An 18061-nucleotide genomic window follows, 5' to 3' on the forward strand; every position below is an offset into this window, starting at 1 on the left:
ATATCCACCCTGTTGCTCAGGCCAAGAAACTAAAGTGATGCTTGACCTTTCTTTCTCTCATACCCCATAAATTAACCCATTAACAAATCCTGTGGACTCAGTTTCAAATTTCTGAATTCAATAGCCTCTCAAACTCTGCAGCTACTTCCCTTAACCAAGAGTTTTCCATCACTACTTTTTACTTCTTTTGTGCTATTCTTCATACACAAGCAACTGATCATATTTAAGAGATAAATTAGTCCAATAAGTATACTCAAATTCTTTATTAGGTTCTCCAGTGCCTTTACGACTGGGTCCTTGTTCTCTATCTCGGCTAGCAATGTTCCCCATCTGACACCACCCAAATCACATTGCCAATAATTTCCTTCCATCTCACAAGAATGGATGTCCAAATGTGATAATAGTTATCATTATAATTCATTGCAGACTTTAAGAAAATTTTAAACAAGCAATGAGGCATTTAACAAAAGTCCAAATCATTTTGTTGATAAACTAATTAAAATGGAAAATGGAAGTTTATTTTTTAATAATAGTGAAAAATTGGATAAGCTAAATGTACATTAAAAAAGAATGCTTAACTATATTATGTCTATTATATGTACGAATTAAATGAAAAAATTGACCTATATTGTTGGTAAAAATTCATTTCATATCATTAAAAGTTCTGATATATGAAATGCATGTATATGTGAAGATAAACATGTACAAATATTTATATTATTTTGAAAATGAATGAAAATTTTGCTTTAAATTAACCCTTCTGTCCAGTTATACAATGACTAGTAAATTATGCTTCCTAAGTGTCCCTTGAACATTTTGGTTTTAATCATCAAAATGTATTTCTTGATTTTTAATAATATATTTGATTCAACACATACACATTACATAGTTCTTATATTGAATATTTAAGAAATAATGTTTGTATGACATACCGATTTAACTTGTAATATCTTTCTTAGTGAAAATTGTCAAAATTAATAGAAGGTAAAGCATTTCTCTCCATACAAGCTTCCTATCTTCTGTAAGAGAGAGAGTAAACATATATCTTACCATTTTTTATCTTATTTAGTAAACGTAAACAGTACAATTATTCAGTTACATTTTAACAAAGACACTATTCCACTTTAGTAGTATAGGAAGATTGGTAAGATATTTGAAGACTGAAATGTTACAAAAGATTTTTGATGTCTTTCTATGTCTCCTTTCAATAAAAGTATTAACCACTAAAAGTCATATAGTCAAATGCTATATCATTATCTTGTTTTTAGCATCTGAGACACTGTAATATATAAAAATATTAGGTGATTTTATCTGGACCTTAAATTAGTACTCAGGACAAAAGAATTCCAATAAAATGAAAGTATAATACAGAGAAATATGAGGTAACCATATAGGTTTTATTTAAGATACATATTTTACTTTTAAACTAAAGGAAAAGTACCTAATAGTTGCCATCTATAATATTTTATGATATCAACATTTTTGAATGAACATAAGCCAACTATTTCTCCAAGTAAAAGTTGATATTAAATTGATTATTAATTCAATATTCTTTCCCTGAAAATTATTTCAAGAGACTGTAAAATACACTTTCAAATTCTTTCAAATCTAAGCACACACACACATACAGTTGTATACACAAGATCAAAAAAAAAACGTAGAGGATAATTTTATTGGAGTAAAAAATCCTAATAACTTATATGAATTAATGTTTTCTTAACTCTCTAAGAATTTGGCTTTAGGGCATAAGCAGTCTCTTGATAGCTCAAATGCTATTCCACCCACGTCCAGGGATTAGAAATGCCTCTAGCCAAGAGCAATGCAGTATCCATATACTTGTGTAGGTCACAGGTTTGTATTATATTGGTTTAGCCCTGATATGCATGCTCATTTAAACAGATGTAATTTTCAATTATTCCTACAAATAGAATGACAGGATAGGCAATCAAATTAAGTATAAATCATGTTAAGTTTTGTAAATTATATTTCCACCATAAGAAAGCTAAATATATTCACATTACATTTAGTATGCAACCTTGCTGCACTAGTCTTCTACATCCCTTCAACAGTATTGAATATTTTATTTTTTTTGGCAAAACTATATTTATATGTATGTCAGACACTACAAAGTTATATCAATTTAGTCTAATTCTATAGGAGAAAAATGTGACTTCATTTCTTAGATCCACCATATATATACATATAGTGTTCATGCAACAGGAAGAAGTATGACCTTTTATCTATGACCCAAGCATAGTATTTTTCTTTTCCACTTTTGTTCAAAGTAAAATTTTCCATTTGTACTATTCACATATAGCCAAATCTAACATCATTTTTATAAAATCCATCTTAATATTAAAGCAACTGATTCAACAATGCAAAAGTTATGTCTGCAGATAAGTCAACTAATAAAAATCAAGAATAAGAGAGAGACCAATCCACTATTAATGAATCAACATCATCTAATAAAATATATATGGTATATTATCTCTAAATCAATAATACTAGCTCTACTAATTAAGAAATCCTTAAGTGTATAGTTTCTTCCACTTCCAAAGAAATAATTTTTCAAGATGCTTTTATTTTAACCTTTCAAAAAAGTTGATATTAAAACACCAGTAGACTCATAGACACTGAGAAATGACTAGTATTTACCAAAAGGAGGGTTTTGGGTGGGTTATGGGAGAGAGTGAGGGGGATAAAGGGGCACAATAATTTGCAATCACAATATAAGTTGGTCACGGGGATGATAGTACAGCATGCAGAATATAGTCAGTGATTCTGTAACATCTTTCTACATTGATAGATAGTAACTGCAGTAGAGGGGGTGAGGATTTAATAATATGTATAACTGTTGAACCACTGTGTTCTATATTTGAAACCAGCATAAGATTGTACATAAATGATACTGAAATTAAAAAATGTTGACATTACATAAATCCATTTACACCAAGATATTTGCAGTTCTATGTGAAAAAGTTTATAGACATAATTCATGTTAATTCAGAAGAGGTGGAAACAACCTCCATGCCTGTCTCAATGACTCAGTGTCCTTCTGCAGCCCCAATTAGGTTTTGATACTTTGTTACGGTTCTCATTATGCTATCAGATATGCTCCAAATAGCTTAAATACAAAGTTGATACAAGTTGCTGAATTACAAATCACCCCTCAAGTGACTTTGAATTCCTGCCATTTGCATTTGCAATCTCTCATCAAACTGTTGACTTCTCATCCCAAATCTGTTGTTTGTTACATAAAAATTTCACTGCTGAATTTTCAGTATTATATCTAATAGCCCATTGAAAATATACATATTTAAATTTCCCAGAATATGGAGCTCTACAAAATATGAGGTTTTAATAAAAAGGAGGAAACTAAATATAACTGGCACATTTTTCCCCACTGAAGCGAAAGCTTACAGGGTGACCTAGATAATTGGAATCATCAAGATACTAGGCAAATAGGCTTAGGGAAGAGCTATCATGTAAACATTGTGATTTGTCTGTGAAAATTACGAGGAAACTGTATTTCTTCCTCTGTGTAAAAGTATGAATGCAATCCAGAAAGATCTAAATGCCAATATTGCCAGTCATAGAGATTTGGGTTACATGGCCTGGAAAAGCCTAGCCAACTGTTTATAGCATATGATGGGGCTAATAAATAAATCACTTGGTATTTTAAATATGGTTGAAGCAACTCAAAACAAGAAGTAATATACATTGTTTAGAGATCTTGGACTTTCTACTGTCAGCAGTAATTCAACCTTCTCTTCTCTCTTGAAAGAGAGTTGAGTGTGATTTTGATTTATATTTAATAGTTGCATTGTGTTGGATAGGGGATTTGAACATTGTGTTTAAACAAATAGAAATGTATTGGTATACTGGAGAGAAAGAGCTGAAATGTAATGGTCAGATTTTATTTTTTTTGGCCAAAATGATTTCTCATGTTTTAAGATACCAGTTGACTTTCTTCTGGTAACAATGATTTTCTAAGCAGTTTTGATGATACAATAAGAAGTCCTCTTTCTGGCTAGGGGTGGGAAAGCTATTTCCTTAAAGTTATTTTAGTAGCTTAGTAGAAAGTTGAGATGAGTGAAAGAAAGTTTTCAAAATAAGAAATTCTTTGAGGTAGTATCCTGAAATTTCTCACATTCTCAGAGGGCTGGAGATATTTTGGTTCCTTTTTATCTCAAAAGCAAGTTATTTGATTCTTTATGTAATAGTTTTTGTACATGTGCATTTTGTGTGTTTACAAGTGTTATGTTTTTAGAAAACATTCTACAGCAGTGTAACCTCTATAAGGTGCATAACCATAATTGTACAACTTGTTGAACTTCAATGAAGTAAATACATCCATGTCATGAACACTACACAGTAACATAAAATGTCCCAAACCTTAAGAGTTCCCCCATAATCACAAGGGCTATGGGAGGGTTAATCCACTCAATGGTAATTTCTAAATTTCTCAGATCATAGATAATTCCATTTAAACTTCAAAAGCAGATAAATCTGCACTTATGTGTCTGGCTTCTTTTGTTCAACATTTTGTCTGTGATATCCAGTTTACTGTACAGGCCTGTTAACTATGACTAAAGTTTTACCATATATTTTTAGATTTGGAAAGTTTATTAAAGTTACTCATTATGATTTTGGATGTGTCCATTTATCCTACTGATACTTTGTTTAGCTTTATATATTTAAAACTGCTATTTAGTACACACAGATTCAGAAAGATGGTAACTCTACAGTGAAATTTTCATCTTCAACATTTGAATATATACTTTATGCTTCTAGTTCATTAAAAAACAATAAATAATCACACTAGCATACTTTAAAAGTTATTATTTTGTGAGAAATTTTAAGGACTTCCAGGAGGCCATGCCATTTTCTTAATTTTAACACCTTTTTATTTGGTTATCAGTGTACTATTGTTCCTTAGAAACTATTATGCATTGCTTTTCTTTCCGCTTCATGCTTTTTCCCTAATTGGTCAAATTTGTCTGAGCAATTTTACTAAGAAGTGCTTAGCCATGGGCTATTTTATATTTTTATTTCAGCTTGAAAAGTAATTTCTTCCAATAAACCTTCCACTCATTCTTTACCATTCTAGTCTGTGTCTAATTCTTTTAGTTAGAACTGTTCAGTGTGTTCTCTAGGTCCTATTCTCTTTTTATTCCAGTTTAAATATATCTAGTAACCTGAGTTCCAATTTTTCTAATCCTGTGACTCTGCTACTCTCAACTATACAATTTGAGTTTTTCAGCTACAGTTCTGTATTTTTCACTTTGAGATTTTTACATTTTTCATTACTTTTACAGGACACAATTTTCTGGTAAAGTTAGTTTTTTTGCCTACTTCTCAAGAAATTTTCTATAATATCTTGAATGTATCAAAGTTCTATAACATCCTCAACTGTTTAGGCAAATGCAGCACTTGTAGGTCTACTTGTATTACCAGTTTTACTTAAGTTATGTAATTCTGTTTTCTGCATGCCCAGTGAGTTTGGATTGAGCACTTGATCAATGGGAGTTTTGTGTAAAAAATGTTGAGGATCTAGACAATGGCCTTTAGAAAGGAGTAACACTTATCTAACAGGCAGAAATACTGGGTGATGTTTAACTTAATCCTATCAGAGACAGACCAGATTCATAGATGGATTGAAGTTTTATTAAGACTGACTCTATGTTTCATTTTTACTTTTTTGCAATGCTTAGTCCTGCCAGAATTTTAACACATTTCCTTGTACATTTTTTTCTGCTACATAATCCATCAGTTTGCAAACTTCAAGTCCATTTGAATCAACAAAATAAGACTATTAAAACTCCATTGCTCTTTACAGAGGTTGCTTGGTTTATCCAGGATTAAATCCCCTCCAGAAAAAACAACTTCAGAACATAATTTCAACTTTCTATAGTTCTTTCTTTTTAGAATTTACCTTCTATTTTTTCTTTAGTTCTGAAACTCCCCAGTTATCTTTAAAAATATTTCATTTTTTTTCAAATACAATAAAATTAGATTTGGTTTCTATTTCCATTTACAAAAATGGTTTATTTTCTCCTTTAAATTATTTGCTAATAATATTGTCCTGTGTTTACTAGGCTCTTATTTTTGAGTGTATAAATTAAAATTCAAAAACACTGAGATCTGTTACCTTTGTGAGGAAACTAAGGCTTGAGGAGATTATATAGCTTCCCTAAAATTCTGTGATGATTACATTTCAAAGGAATATCTCACAGTTCTTTGAAAAACTTTTAGCAAGAGGCTTTTTAAAAAGTTTTATTTGTTGTTGTTTGTTTTGTTTTGTCTTGTTTTTTTAAGACTTACATCTCAAAAAGGAAAGGGAAAGAGTTTACAAGTTTTGTAAACTAAATGCTCTAAGGAAAGAGGTCAGAGGCCTAGAGTCACAAAGAAGTCTGTATAACGTTTAATCAAGCTGAGGGGGATTTAAGGCTGTCTTTGAAATAACCTTCACTACATTTCTGTCCTTCCTCCAATAATATAGTGTTGTTTTGTTCTGTTTTTTTTTTTTTGCTCCCCACCTTCCAATCTCCTATTTGTTTTCCTGGTTGTAACATTTCTAGTTGATTTCTTCGAAGCTCTATTCTTTACTGACTATGTGCTTTTCCACTCACAAGCAGACAGCATGGCTGGAGATTAGATGTATAGAAGAGTCCACTTCCTGAGATCAGGTAAAGTCCTTCCCTTGAAGTTATGTAGAAGACCCAAGGTGTTTCACAATGATTATTATTGTTTTTCCATGGCAGATCCCTGATGGAATGTTCTTGTATCCTCACTGTGAGACCTGGTAGGGTTCCTGGCAGAAAAGCCCATGCAAGTTGGGACTCCCCAAGAGCTGTGGCTCCAGGGATATCTCGGTCTCATGTTGACTGATACTGAGACTCCAGCAATTTATCAAATTTGCCACTGAAGTGTTCCTATCATTTTGTGACTCCCTGTAACTTCTGTACCAAGTAATCAAGTCTTCGTCTCTCTAGATTTTAGGGTATTTGCTCTATGTTCAGGTCTCTATTGGATCCAAGAAAAGTCATAATTTTCAGTTTATTCAGCTTTTTCTATTCTAATGATAAGAGTGATGACTTCTAAGCTCTTTACATGTCTAAGCTAAAGTCAGAAGCCCTGTAACATTTTCCTCATTATAAAATTAATTATCATTGAAGAAAACTCATAAGATGAAGAAAAAAGACAATTTATCGAATCAACAAACAATAACACAAATTAGGAAGAACAAGCCTTGAATGGATTCCTGTTGGAATTAAAATGAAAATCAAATATGTTATGAGGATCTTTTAAGGCCATGCGTGCTTCAGCTATCCCTTCCCCCAATGACCGTGCCACAGCCTATCGGGCACAAAGCCTTTAGAGATGTTGGTCATTCTGACTGAAGTGCCTTTTCCTATTCCTCATAGGCCTTATTTACTTTTATCCTTTTAAATCTCATTTTAAAGAGTTCTGCTAAGAGACACATTTCCTTAATCACCCTATGCCAAATAAACTCCCCCATAATTTGTTACATATCCTACCTATAATCAACTTTCTTAGTACTACCTTCTGCATCTGTCCGTCTGCTTGGTTTTGCCTAATGTCCTATTAGAAAGCAGGCTCCGTACAGTCACTTATCATATATTTTTTATATTCAATCACTGTACTCTGGTTACTAGCATGTCATTTGGCATATATTGTATTAATCTTTTCTTGTCAATAACTCAAATAGCTTTTACTCACAGCCAATGATTAAAATATTCAAGCAAAAAGCAAACTTGAAATAGAATTAAACCCCATAGCCTCTGAAATCTACATTTAAATAACTATTTTCTACTGTATGTGTTGAGATTTATTTGTATTTAATATATTTATTTTTAAATATATTTAAATATTTAAAATATATTTATTCTCTTGCATGAGTTTTCTTATCTGTAATATGAATCTAATAAGTGTCTATTATATAAAATTTGTGAAAAAATATAAGTGAATAAATGTAACACATTAGAATAGTCTACAGGATATGAGTGCTTAAAAATATTGTTTTCTTATAAAAATTAAATGAGAATAATATCTCATAAAAGAAAATGTACTAAATAGTCTGTACTGTTTTATAATGTTCTGAAGTATGTTCCAAAGCATTATAGAAGTATAATCAAATGCATTTCCTTAAGAATCTCACAACATTTTTTTTTTTTTTTAAAGCCTGCGCCCAGCGTGGGGCACGAACCCACGACTCACAACTTTTATAGTATAGTTAATAGCTTATTGGTTTATCTTAGAGTTAAAGGCATAAGGAGGGCAATTAGCTTTCAGAAAGTCCAAAATATACTTTTTCAGGGTAGTATAATTTGAGATGAACTGATATGCTTACGAAAACTTATGTTTATACCATAAAGTTAGCCTTCTTTATACTTCTATTGTATTAATATAGTATAACACAAAGTTGTATGAGAATTTATAATACTGCAAAGGACCTTGAAAAATGTGCTTCATGTTACAGAAAGAGAACTAAGGAGACAAAAAAAAGTAAAAGAACTTCTTAGAAGCCATAATCGGCCACCCCAGATTGGCACTCATAACATTGTTCTCTTTTACCTATCTTACATTAAAATAGTAGGTCCAAATTTCTAGGTCACTTTGAAAGGTGTTGCTTTTGAAGGACACAGGGCTTTGTCTTCAATTTCAGTATTATTTCCACGGTATTCAACTAATTCAGAGTTACTTAACAAAGAATGCTAACAAGACTGAAGTATCAAATGCACATTTGTCAGCTTGGGGCAGGTGGGGTGAATATATTTCATTTTCTTCTCTGCTGTTCTTAATTAATGAGGGACACTGTGATACATTCTAATAAACCCACTGTAATAATATCATTAACAAATGATATTTTATTAGTTATTATTGAATAACTGAAATTCACTTATTGAATAAAAATTATTAAGCTTGCCATTTGTGTCCTCCTGTTGGTAACACACTTCTTCCATTCTATATTTTAGTATAACTGAAATAGTTTCATTAAAATTGTGCATTTTTATTCATCTAAATCAGTGATTCTAAAAATAAACTATATATTACATACTGGAATTATTTGGGGAACATTAAAAAGTTATTGATGCTCTGGTCCCATTCAGAGATTCTGCTTTAATTGATCTTAGGTAGTGTCTGGAGAGTGGTTTTTTTTTGGTATCATTAATCAACAATTACATGAGAAACATTATGTTTAGTAGACTCCCCCCACCACCAAGTCCCCCACACATACCACAATATAGTCACTGTCCATAAGCATAGTAAGATGTTATAGAGTCACTATTTGTCTTCTCTGTGTTGTACAGCCCTCGGCATGCCCACCCCCATACAATATGTCCACTAATAGTTATGCCCCCTCTTTTTTTCTCTTTATCCCTCCCTTCCCACCTCCCCAGTCCCTTTCCTTTTGGTAACTGTTAGTCCATTCTTGGGTTCTGTGAGTCTGCGGCTGTTTTGTTCCTTCAGTCTGCTCTTAAATCCTTCCAGAGATTGTTTCATTTCTGTAATCTCCCTCCTGACTTCATCCCCTAGCTCTTACATATTTCTCTGCACATCCATCAGCATGGTGATGACCTTTATTTTGAATTCTGAATTCTTTTTAAGGAAGATTGGTTATATCTATCTCCCAAGGTCCTCTCTTGGGGGTTGTCTGGGTGATTCTCAACTGAACCAGATTCTTCTGCCTTTTCATGGTGATAGAGGTAGTTGTAGGCAGGTGGTTTGTATGTCAGCTGGGAGAACAAAGTGCCTTCCTGCTTGCTGGTTGCCTTACCCTTCTCGGCTGCCTGTCTCGGTTACCCACAGACCAGGAGCAGCCTCAAAGTTAATCCCCTGAGCTGCCATTGGTGGGGCAGCCGTTGAGGCAGCCTGGAGCCCTACGGGGAGTGGCAGGCACACTGGGTGTGTTCTCCTTCAAGAATGGTGCCCCTTTGCGCCTTGCCCCAGCTTCCTCTGCCTGTTTCGGGCTTCTGTGTGCCATGTAGCTGCACACAGGGAGGATACTCTGGACAGTTGCTGTGGGCATGGCTGCTCTCTGGCTTCTTGGTCACTGTGGTGGGGCCACGTCAGCCGGGGGGAACCAATGGCAGGCTGCTTATCACCATGAGGGGCTTCAAAGCTGAGTTGCCACCCAAGGGGTTGGGGCACCTGAAGTTCCTCAGGATTCCCTGCCTGCTGGGCTGAGTATGCCAGGATGATTCCATCCATCTGTTAAGCCCCTGTCTTTTTAAGACTTTCAAAAAGTGCTTGCTTTTCTTTTGTCCCATGGGAGTCGGCTGCAGGAACCTGCTCGCAGATTTTACTTTTCCGTTTCTTAATATCCAGAGCACCACACAATGTGTGTCTGCACTTCCAGTGCAGATTACTAGGGCTGGTTATTTAGCAGTCCTATGCTTCCACTCCCTCCCCACTCTGACTCCTTTCCTCCCACCGGTGAGCTGGGATGGGGAGAATGCTCGGGTCCTGCCAGTTTGAGGCTTTGTATCTTACCCCCTTTGTGAGATCTTAAGCTCTTGCCAATGTACATGTAGCCTGGCTGTTGTACTGTATCCTCTGGTCTCTCTGTTAGGCATAGTTGTATTTGTTGTATTTTTAAAAATATATATGGTTTTGGGAGGAGATTTCCACTGCCCTACTCATGCTGCCATCTTGGCTCCTCCCTCTGGAGAGTGATATTGAAAAAAAAAACCTCTCACAATTCTAGTATGTAACCAATGCTGAGGTTACAGCTTTCAGCATTTTCCCCGTACATTTTACCTTCTTTATCTATCTCTATCTCAACTGAATTATCATTTTTTCAGAGTAGCCTAATCCAATATCCTTATGTGACCCTAATTTATACTCCTATACTATCTTAATACCTCCCTGATCAAAATCCTCATAAAATCATACTCATAGAACATGTTTAAGGTTTGCCTTCTTTTTTTTTTGCCAGAAAGACTAAAACAAGAGGAATATAATCATGTTTTCATTGTGATATACTAAGTCCTTTTCTACTTCAAGCATGCACTAAGCCCCTAATAAAGAAAAGAACTCAGACACAGAGGCAGAATTTTCAGTAATAGGTTCCATATTAACATGTAACACTATAACTAAATTATCTGTAATTTAGCAAGGTAAGCATTAGCTTGTAAATTAGACTGTAATTCTCAATAGCATTCCTAGATAGGATACAAATACAACAAAATAATGAACTAAAGAAGTTAATTATATTTCCCAAGGTCACAGCTAGAAACTTAGAATTTAACCTAAACTCTGTTATATTGACAATACCACCTATGTATTTTTTACTATATACTATGTATATCTCAATAATGTAAGGAAAATACTTAAATTATTAGATATATTTCAGAATAGATGAGGCTGTCAACTATCAAGTATTTTTTATCACAGTAATATTAAGATGGATTCTTTATAGAAAGAATGTCAACACAAATGGTTTATACCACCCTATAATTAATCTTAATTATTTATTAAGATTCTTCTACCTTCTATCATCTCTGAAGTGTATGATGGGATGTAATTGGAGGTATAGCTTTGGTATCTTAACAATGAAGGATTTGACATTTTAATATTAAACTTAAAGATAATGAATTATGTGACTTTATTGTACAATCTGTACAGATTTCTGTTTAGCCTTTTGATTTCTGTCTGAAGTGACAATATAAACAATTATTTCCTGAGAGACAAGTGTGTCATCTGCTAGTCATGGGAGTTCAGGACATGTCTGCATTAATTAATGGCATTATTTAATATTGACATTATTTAATTATGCAAATTTAATTTTTTTCACTTTTCTGTAAGTATACTATTAAACTCGTGTTAATTTATAATATTTAATGCTTAAAAATATGTATGTCCTACACTCAGGATGGATAATATATGTACAATAATCATCAGAGATTAGTCTCATTTCAGCAGTTTACTTTGAACACTGAGAACAAATATAATGTTTGCATTTCTGACATAGAAATATCTTGAAGTTGAAGGAAAATGAGTGTTCAGTATGATCAGAGAATGCTTAGGTGGCAGAATGATATTTCCATATGAATGAACTACCCTGTCTCCCTTTTTTATTTTTTAAGTCAAGTTTACAGTCTTTATCATATTGATCATTATGCATGTTTCCAGGTTAGAACTGAATGCATTTATTACATTATTATTTTTCAACAGGAACTTGTTGATTTTCTGCCAGTAACTTGCAGTCAATTAAAAAAAAGAAAGTTATTGTAATCACTTGACTTATGTATTTTCTGCAAGATAGTGCCACAATGGGACATCCTTAGCCTGGCAGGACTAGAGAGCTTTTACGCTGTGGTCATTTTGACTGTAAGAGGTGTCAGAGATTCTTGTTCATCAGGAAATTTTTTCCCAAAATTTAGACATTCACATTATTTATGTAATAAACTAAACAGGAGATGTCAGTTCTTCATTAGTAAACTCTGATTTTGAAGTTGATTTTACCACATTCAGAATTGCCTTGATGAGAAAGTAAAGTTTTGTTGCCGTATGTTCTTTAAAGTTCAAGGAAGTTTGGCAGAAAACAAGAACCATGACACTTACACTTAGTTAATCACATAATTGTCATTTGTTGTTGACTTTACGTAATCAGTGACAATCTATTTTTTCCTTCTTTGTTATCAATTTGATTTGAAAATATAGAATACATGAAACTTAAATTGTTTGGGATAAGGAAATTGAAATTTATCAGCCTAACTACCAATTCTATTATTTTCATTGATCTAGAAATGGGGCTGTTCGTGCATGTTATCGTTTGGGAGCTGGTTCATCTAAAGTTAAATATTTTCACTTGTGCATTTATACTAGTATATATAATTGACTTTCCATAATAATAAATTCAATATCTGCTCTGGTTGGACTGATAATTCAATCTGGAATTTTAAAATTAGCATAGCTAAATGAAAATACTACTAAATAGAATAAGATGTGAATTATGATATCAACTCTGCTTCTAAATAGCTAAATTATATTAGGAAGGCAATTTAACATTTTTTAACTATCAATTCCTGTTATTTTGATAATTGGACTAGAGAGTCCCTTTGAACCAAATGTCCAAATCCATGAAAATGAATATGCCTCATCACATAAAAATAGTCTGTGTATACTGATGCTTGAATTTGCTCCACTAAAAAAGTTGACAAGCCAAATTAAAATAGCTTTTAATTTATTAGAAATCTTCCTGAATATTTTTTATTTCAACCCGATGCCATTGCTACTGTATTCTAAACTTCTGGATTTGTAACCGCATCTCTTATTACATGTAAAGACTGTTTTTGTCTAGTCACCATAGTGTTTTTTCTAGTTGTCCTAAGAAATCGTGCTTTTGGCTCCATAACAGACTATAAAAACACCATTTATAAAACTTACATTATAATTCAGGTAGTGTGATATATATTTTTAATATGTTATCAAATAGATCTCCATTAAAAATCTGTAAACAGATATTATTCCTAATTTGCAGTGGCAAATAAATCCAAATATTCAATTTCAGAATCCCACTTTGGATAATGAAAATGTTTGAACAATTTTTCTGATTTTTGTTAAGAGATATCTGCTAGCACTGTTTGATCCATTTAGCCTTTGTATTCTTGTTTATTGGCATTTTCCGTATGTAACCACAACTTAGATGATCCACATTAACTGTTCAGTCACACTGGTTTATTTATTTAACCTGCCCCATATTTTTTACTATAACCTTTATTAACATTCCAAATGCAACAACACAGTCCTATCCAGAATCTAGGTCAGTGTGGCTATCCTATTTATACTTTGTCAAAATCGTCCACTAGGCACTATCTACTCTGTTATGACTGTCATATTTAAGTTTCAAAGTATTATGACAGTATTCAGTGCAACAAATGTTCAGGTAGGACAGTCAGAAGACAAAGTCAGAGTTTGAAATTGTCATTGCATTGACCTCTACCATCAGTTTATCGATTTGGAAATCGTGTGAATGGGAGAATCACTCACAGCAAATTTCATATGGCGATTCAGACCTACCTTCACCACTCATCTTCAAACTCCACGGTTATTAGGAGAGGAAAGGATATTGTTTGAAGACTCTTCATAAATATCATTCAAATAAATATCTTTTGGACATTTAGGGACTCTGGGTCATTGTTAGGCACAGTGATTATTAATAGAAATTTGAATGCTATTTACATATAGCCAACAATTTTCCTAATAAAAGCATCCTGCTTCCTGGGTCCTTTTAAAGTCACAAAAGGAATAAGCCACATTTACCATTTACCTTTATACATGCAAATATGCAGATGGATATAATAAAATTTTTAACTGATTTAGAAATATTTATTCTTTGTGATCATACTTTTTTTAAAAGTCTTCTGCAGTAGATTGGAAAAAAACATCTATGATATTTTGTAGTTTATCCCATGAAGAGAAGAAATCTACTTGTACCTCTTGAATTTGGTCTTGGACATGTGTCTCGTTTTGTCTCAGTCGTTAGCAGCTACATTGCTAGTGGAGATGTGACGAGTGCTTGTGCTTTGAAGCTTGTTCTTTTATTCCTACCCTACACCCTTCTACCACCATGTAAATAAGCCAAGAGTGGCATGTTTGAGGATGATAAATCCTGCCTAGAGAGTTCTCAGGAAACCCAACAGTCAGAGGTGAGGCCCCAGGTACAAAAGCTGAAGTTATTCTGGTTAGTCAAGCTGTTGCCTGGTCACAGCCAACCTGACCCAGCACCCAGAGGAGCCCCACCTGCAGCCCTGCCCAAGGTGCTGAACGCTGCCTGTGGCCTGGAACAGGCAGGAGGACAACACAGCCATTCCACTTGACCATTGAGCACAGTGTCTAGCCCCACACAGCTGTGAATGCAGATGGGGTCCCTCCCAACCAGAAAGCCTGACCCATGAGTGACCGTGGCCAGTGCCATTGCTGAACAGGGAAACAGGGCAAATGGCCTGCCTGCTAGTGAAGTCCAGCCTATGGCCTTCTCCACCTTCAGGGTACAGACCATGGCCCAACCTGATTGCAGAGCACAGCCTAAGTCCCCGTCTAGACAAAAAGCCCTGTACTGGCCATACCTGAACATGGAGTCCAACCAGCAGCACCATCTGGTTGTGGAGCAAACCCTGACACCCTGCTCAGCCAGGAGCAATTGCAGAGACTAGCCCAAAGCCCTACCCAGTGGCACAACCCTACCAGGAATACAGTCTACAATCTCACCTGTCTAGAGGTGATGGCAGAGTCCAGTTAGTGGACCCACCTAGCTGCAAACCATAGCCACCAGCCCCACCCAATCATGGAACCAATCCAGTGATTCCACCTGGACACAAAGCCCAACCAGGGGCATCCCCATAACCCAAAGCATGGGTATGGCCTTCCCCAAAGTAGGGCCCTGATGGCATAGCATGCAGTCCTTGCCCATGGATTCTACTAACCTATCCAGCACCCCAAACTGAGCTGACTGGTGAGTGTCTTTTCCTGCCAAAGTGAACCTATGATATCTGAAAGAAGAGAACACTTACTAAATGTAGAATACAATACAAATAAGAATGAGGTTCTTAAAGAATCAGTAAACATATCACTAAAGGAAACTAATAAAACTCCTATAACTAACCCTGAAGAAATAGAGATCTATGAACTAACAAAGAACTCAGAATAATTCTTGTAAGTTCAGTGAACTACAAGAACACATGGACAACAAAGTTAAAGCAATGCATGAATAAAATTAGAAGTTCAAAAAATAAGTGGAAACCATAAAAAGAAAGAAATTCTAGAGCTGTAGAATAAATAGATAGCTTCCATAGACCTGACCAAGCAGAAAAAAGTAATCAATGAATAGAAGATAGGTCATCTGAAATTGTTCAGTCATAGGAGCAACAAGGAAAAAGAATGAAGAAGAGTGAATAAAAATTTACAGGATTTATAGCACACCTCTAGTGAAGCAATATACAAATCACGGGAATCTGAGAAAGAGAAATGCACAGAAAGCCTATTTAAAGCAATAATAGTTGAAAGTTTCCCAAAGTTGGGAAGAGAAAATGACAGCCAGATTCATAAGGTCGAAAAGAAGCCAAACAAACTTAAAAAGGGATACATTGTACACATAATTAAAGGTAAGATGTGAAGTCATAAAACTAGTAAAATAAAACAGAGAAAAAGTTCCTTGACATCAGTCTTGGCAAGAATATTTTTGGATATGACACCAAAACAATAAGCAAGAAGGGCAAAAACAAACAAGTGGAACTACATCAAATTGCAAAGTTCTGCATAGTAAGAGAAAACAATCAACGAAATGAAAAGGCAATCTAAGGGATGGGAGAAAATATTTGCATATCACATATCTGATAAGAGGTCAATATGCAAAATATGTAAAGGAACTCATACAACTCTAACAAAAAGCAAACAAACAAAAACACAAAACACATTCACTAATCTGATTAAACAGTGGGCAAAAAAACCTGAACAGACTTTTTTCCCAAGAATATATTCAAATAGTCAAGCTTAAACTTTATTGTTTACTGTCTGCATTTTTATAGTTTGCTTATCAACTTGTAAGAACTTTCTATATAAAATGAAACACTGTGAAATATTTTTGACCAATAGACTTTCAAGTGATTGTGATTAAATTTTATTAATGTGACACTAATATGCACTAATGTATTCCTGAAGCAATATGTTTTGTAGCAACTCTGGACATTTCTGAAATATACATAATGGTTCATCACCATGGATAAAACCGTGAATAGCTCTGTTATAGTGAGAAAAGCTGATCATACAAAATCTTGGTTACAGCTTATGAAAGGACATTTTAAATAATTAATCATTAAGGGAATGTAAATCAAAACCACAATGAGATATTACTTCATATTTCCCAGTATGGATATTTTTAAAAAAATAAATAAAGAGACCTGGGGAAGATATAAACAAATTAGAACCCTTTGTACACTGCCGGTTGGAATGCAATAGTATAGCCTCTGTGAAAATTCTGGTAGTTCCTCAAAAAGTTAAAAAAAGAGTTACTATATGATCAGTAATTCCACTTCTAGATGTATGTCCAAAATAATTGAGAGCAGGTACACAAACATACACTTGTATATGTATGTCATAGTGGCACTATTTGCAATATCTCAAAAGTAGAAACAATCTAAAACTCCATCAATAAATGCTTAAAGTGTGGCATATAGGTAAAATGGAATATTAAGCTGAAAAAGAAATGAGGTAGTGATACATCCCAGAAAGGAGACAACCTTGAAAACATGCTAAGAAGCCAGAAACAAAAGGCTGCATATTCATGATTCCTTTTTATGAAAAATCCAGGATAGTTAAATACAAGGAGACAGAAAGCAAAATGGGACTGTGAAGAAGTGACAACTGGGATGACTGCTTAGTGGCTGTTGGGTTTTTTTCCTGGGGTCATCAAAATATTTTGAAATTAAATAGAGGAATAAAAGTGGTGGTTACACAACATCTTGAATGTACCAAATGTGTCTAAGTATATACTTTAAAATGTTTAATTTTTTATTTTGTGAATTTAACTTCAATTTAAAAATTTGAGGTTAATAAATTTATGACACAAATAGGTGGTTGCTGAACATCTTCCAAACCATCCTGAAATTATGGCTACTATCTGCCATGCATAATACCAGTATGTAGCATGAAATCATATCTTCAACTGGTTGAGACATTTAGTTTATTTTAATGGCTTGATAGTAATTTTTTTATTGCCAAGTGAAGAATCAGAGTTGTTGAACATATTATAGTTTTAAAAAATTCTGTAAAACTGAGTATACACTATCTGACACAGCCCTGTATATTCTCCCAAATGTTTTAATTGATTTTATGTAATTTTAAGGTAAATATTTTACTAATTTTTGGCAAAATGACAATACATGTATGCTTACAATATTGTTACTTCATTTTTAATCTATAACATTTAATCTTGATAGTTTGCTAGAGGTTTCCTATCTTTTTAACCTTCAGATCCAATTACTTCTATATTCCCTTTGAATCTTGCTTCAAGGTGATTTTGATGTTTTGCCTC

Source organism: Manis javanica, chromosome 5, assembly GCF_040802235.1.
Source record: "Manis javanica isolate MJ-LG chromosome 5, MJ_LKY, whole genome shotgun sequence".
NCBI lineage: Eukaryota > Metazoa > Chordata > Mammalia > Pholidota > Manidae > Manis > Manis javanica.